Source organism: Schistocerca serialis, unplaced genomic scaffold (genome assembly GCF_023864345.2).
Source record: "Schistocerca serialis cubense isolate TAMUIC-IGC-003099 unplaced genomic scaffold, iqSchSeri2.2 HiC_scaffold_1184, whole genome shotgun sequence".
Classification (NCBI taxonomy): domain Eukaryota; kingdom Metazoa; phylum Arthropoda; class Insecta; order Orthoptera; family Acrididae; genus Schistocerca; species Schistocerca serialis.
Genome location: NW_026047386.1, coordinates 80,001 through 85,000, shown reverse-complemented (window position 1 = coordinate 85,000; position 5,000 = coordinate 80,001). Strand labels below are relative to the sequence as shown.

The 5,000-nt window shown below is 52.6% G+C and overlaps 1 non-coding gene across 1 annotated transcript in view; it reads right to left on the bottom strand.

Annotated features, from left to right (window-relative positions):
- The window catches only part of LOC126434205 (small subunit ribosomal RNA), a 1,910-nt gene extending 300 nt beyond the window's left edge, over positions 1 to 1,610 (bottom strand). Inside the window, exon 1 of the ribosomal RNA XR_007579054.1 lies at positions 1 to 1,610. This exon is cut by the window's left edge and continues 300 nt beyond it. This is a non-coding gene — a ribosomal RNA (small subunit ribosomal RNA).
- Positions 1,611 to 5,000: the final 3,390 nt, after the last annotated feature.

Genomic DNA, 5,000 nt, shown 5'->3' with positions numbered 1-5,000 from the left:
TCGGCCTAGGAAGACACGCTGATTCCTTCAGTGTAGCGCGCGTGCGGCCCAGAACATCTAAGGGCATCACAGACCTGTTATTGCTCAATCTCGTGCGGCTAGAAGCCGCCTGTCCCTCTAAGAAGAAAAGTAATCGCTGACAGCACGAAGGATGTCACGCGACTAGTTAGCAGGCTAGAGTCTCGTTCGTTATCGGAATTAACCAGACAAATCGCTCCACCAACTAAGAACGGCCATGCACCACCACCCACCGAATCAAGAAAGAGCTATCAATCTGTCAATCCTTCCGGTGTCCGGGCCTGGTGAGGTTTCCCGTGTTGAGTCAAATTAAGCCGCAGGCTCCACTCCTGGTGGTGCCCTTCCGTCAATTCCTTTAAGTTTCAGCTTTGCAACCATACTTCCCCCGGAACCCAAAAGCTTTGGTTTCCCGGAGGCTGCCCGCCGAGTCATCGGAGGAACTGCGGCGGATCGCTGGCTGGCATCGTTTATGGTTAGAACTAGGGCGGTATCTGATCGCCTTCGAACCTCTAACTTTCGTTCTTGATTAATGAAAACATACTTGGCAAATGCTTTCGCTTCTGTTCGTCTTGCGACGATCCAAGAATTTCACCTCTAACGTCGCAATACGAATGCCCCCGCCTGTCCCTATTAATCATTACCTCGGGTTCCGAAAACCAACAAAATAGAACCGAGGTCCTATTCCATTATTCCATGCACACAGTATTCAGGCGGGCTTGCCTGCTTTAAGCACTCTAATTTGTTCAAAGTAAACGTGCCGGCCCACCGAGACACTCACTCAAGAGCACCCTGGTAGGATTGCAACGGGGTCCGCCTCGGGACGCACGAGCACGCACGAGGCGCGTCGCACGCCTTCAGCTCGCCCCACCGGCAGGACGTCCCACGATACATGCCAGTTAAACACCGACGGGCGGTGAACCAACAGCGTGGGACACAAATCCAACTACGAGCTTTTTAACCGCAACAACTTTAATATACGCTATTGGAGCTGGAATTACCGCGGCTGCTGGCACCAGACTTGCCCTCCAATAGATACTCGTTAAAGGATTTAAAGTGTACTCATTCCGATTACGGGGCCTCGGATGAGTCCCGTATCGTTATTTTTCGTCACTACCTCCCCGTGCCGGGAGTGGGTAATTTGCGCGCCTGCTGCCTTCCTTGGATGTGGTAGCCGTTTCTCAGGCTCCCTCTCCGGAATCGAACCCTGATTCCCCGTTACCCGTTACAACCATGGTAGGCGCAGAACCTACCATCGACAGTTGATAAGGCAGACATTTGAAAGATGCGTCGCCGGTACGAGGACCGTGCGATCAGCCCAAAGTTATTCAGAGTCACCAAGGCAAACGGACCGGACGAGCCGACCGATTGGTTTTGATCTAATAAAAGCGTCCCTTCCATCTCTGGTCGGGACTCTGTTTGCATGTATTAGCTCTAGAATTACCACAGTTATCCAAGTAACGTGGGTACGATCTAAGGAACCATAACTGATTTAATGAGCCATTCGCGGTTTCACCTTAATGCGGCTTGTACTGAGACATGCATGGCTTAATCTTTGAGACAAGCATATGACTACTGGCAGGATCAACCAGGGAGCTGCGTCAACTAGAGCTGAGCAGCCGGCCGCCCGGGAGTGTGTCCCGGGGGCCCGCGCGAACACGCAAGCGTCCGCTCAATTATTCTGCAAACAGGAGGAGGCTGAGCTCCCCTGCACCATACACCTCGAAACCCTCTCAGGTCCCGGCGGCGCGCAGCGCCGTCCTAAGTACTTGGTCGGGTTCGAGAGAGGCGCAATCGCCCGGAGTTTGGCGAGTAGACGCTTTAGGTGCGACCACCCGTGCTCCCAACTGAGCTTGCCGCTGCCGACAGAGGCCCGGGAGCGTGCTGTCGTGGCATTGCCGGCGGGAGACAACACGCGCCACCTACGGTGACCGGCAGCTCCAACGCCAGCGCCACAGAAGGACAAAAGCCCCACTTGGGTGCCGAAGCGAACTCTCCCAGCACAGCGCACGCGCCAACACGTCCGCACAGCTGCGATACAAACCACCTGCGAGAACCGCAGAGGCGACCGAGCAGCAGACGGCGTCGCGGCGCCGAGCGCCGGGCGGCGGCGCATCCTCAGCGCACACAGTCCTCAATCGGACCAGCACACTGCAGATGTCCACCGCGCTTCGCACCGGGCCCGCGAGGACCTACTTTGGCCGCACGGCGCCGCGTGCAGGGTGCGCCGGCGCGCAGCTGCGCCGCCTGCCGCCTCCGTCGGCCGGCGCGCCTGCCAGTGGCCGCCCCCACCAGCCGGCTGTAGCGCGTGCGCCCACGCACCGCGCGGCCAGCACGCCGGGAGGCCCCCCCTCACCGGCCGGGGCCGGTCCCACCCAGCCACCGCCGCGTATCGCTTCACACCCACATGCCATTCACGTTCGTGGGCATGGTGGGTATCGCTGAAACAACCGGTTGGTAGCTCAACCGATCGTCGCCATCACTGATTCACCTCTAGCGAGAACAACCGCACCACAACGGTTTACCAGTTGTTCATTTGCGTAACGTCACCAGCAAACGTAGGCGTCCATCGCCATTTGCAAATTCAACGATTGTTGCATGCCTGTGTCAGGTGTCACGACACACTATGTCTGCCCACATACACGCAACAACATGTGCACGCTTCGCAAACACGTGGAAGGTGGCCCCCGTACGTATGCGATGTCCATTGCGCGAACGACTGTCAACCGGCCTCTGTCGCATGTCGCAGATGTGGAACGCAGTGCACCATGCTATCACGGTGTGTGAGAAGAGACGACAACGTCTGACAACACGCGCCACTACATCAACAGACGGCTCATGCTGATCGCCATCCAGGGCATACCACACTGCAATCCAGCTCTTATAGGGAGACGACACGTAGCTGCGTGCACAACATTTGGACCGCATGGTTCGCCGTTGTTGGCGCAGTCGTTGTACGGTCACATGTACCACGATGTATCATTCAGTACATGAGGACCAATGTGCAGTACAGTGTGTGATTTGGACGTACAATATCAGCGGACAGTTGACACAGGCCATACCACAGCGTAGGCTAAGTGCTTCGCCATGCGAATGCCAATGAACAACTGCGAATGCCAATGAACAACTGCAAAGGGCATTGAGCATGTACGTCCTGCTGCCATCCACATTACAGTGTATAGCTGCAAGGTGTTTAACATGAAGCGATACACTGGGGACCGGGCAGTGCGAGTAGCAAACTATATTGCGGGGGTTGCAGTTAGGCAACACTACACTAATTTAACGCGTCGTATGACAATTACAGAGCAGGTTAAGGCCCAACGTGTGTTGGGTTAAGGCCCAACGTGTGTTGGGTTAAGGCCCAACGTGTGTTGGGTTAAGGCCCAACGTGTGTTGGGTTAAGGCCCAACGTGTGTTGGGTTAAGGCCCAACGTGTGTTGGGTTAAGGCCCAACGTGTGTTGGGTTAAGGCCCAACGTGTGTTGGGTTAAGGCCCAACGTGTGTTGGGTTAAGGCCCAACGTGTGTTGGGTTAAGGCCCAACGTGTGTTGGGTTACAGCGCAATATGGGTTACGTTAAGGGGCAATATAGGTTAGGTTAAGGTACGATATAGGTTAGGTTAAGATACGATATAGGTTAGGTTAAGATACGATATAGGTTAGGTTAAGATACGATATAGGTTAGGTTAAGATACGATATAGGTTAGGTTAAGATACGATATAGGTTAGGTTAAGATACGATATAGGTTAGGTTACGGCGCAACATAGGTTAGGTTACGGCGCAACATAGGTTAGGTTACGGCGCAACATAGGTTAGGTTACGGCGCAACATAGGTTAGGTTACGGCGCAACATAGGTTAGGTTACGGCGCAACATAGGTTAGGTTACGGCGCAACATAGGTTAGGTTACGGCGCAACATAGGTTAGGTTACGGCGCAACATAGGTTAGGTTACGGCGCAACATAGGTTAGGTTACGGCGCAACATAGGTTAGGTTACGGCGCAACATAGGTTAGGTTACGGCGCAACATAGGTTAGGTTACGGCGCAACATAGGTTAGGTTACGGCGCAACATAGGTTAGGTTACGGCGCAACATAGGTTAGGTTACGGCGCAACATAGGTTAGGTTACGGCGCAACATAGGTTAGGTTACGGCGCAACATAGGTTAGGTTACGGCGCAACATAGGTTAGGTTACGGCGCAACATAGGTTAGGTTACGGCGCAACATAGGTTAGGTTACGGCGCAACATAGGTTAGGTTAAGGCGCAACATAGGTTAGGTTAAGGCGCAACATAGGTTAGGTTAAGGCGCAACATAGGTTAGGTTACGGCGCAACATAGGTTAGGTTACGGCGCAACATAGGTTAGGTTAAGGCGCAACATAGGTTAGGTTAAGGCGCAACATAGGTTAGGTTAAGGCGCAACATAGGTTAGGTTAAGGCGCAACATAGGTTAGGTTAAGGCGCAACATAGGTTAGGTTAAGGCGCAATATAGGTTAGGTTAAGGCGCAATATAGGTTAGGTTAAGGCGCAATGTAGGTTAGGTTAAGGCGCAATGTAGGTTAGGTTAAGGCGCAATGTAGGTTAGGTTAAGGCGCAATATAGGTTAGGTTAAGGCGCAATATAGGTTAGGTTAAGGCGCAATATAGGTTAGGTTAAGGCGCAATATAGGTTAGGTTAAGGCGCAATATAGGTTAGGTTAAGGCGCAATATAGGTTAGGTTAAGGCGCAATATAGGTTAGGTTAAGGCGCAATATAGGTTAGGTTAAGGCGCAATATAGGTTAGGTTAAGGCGCAATATAGGTTAGGTTAAGGCGCAATATAGGTTAGGTTAAGGTGCAATATAGGTTAGGTTAAGGTGCAATATAGGTTAGGTTAAGGAGCAATATAGGTTAGGTTAAGTTACAATAGAGGTTAGGTTAAGGCGCAATATAGGTTAGGTTAAGGTACAATATAGGTTAGGTTAAGGTACCGTATAGGTTAGGTTA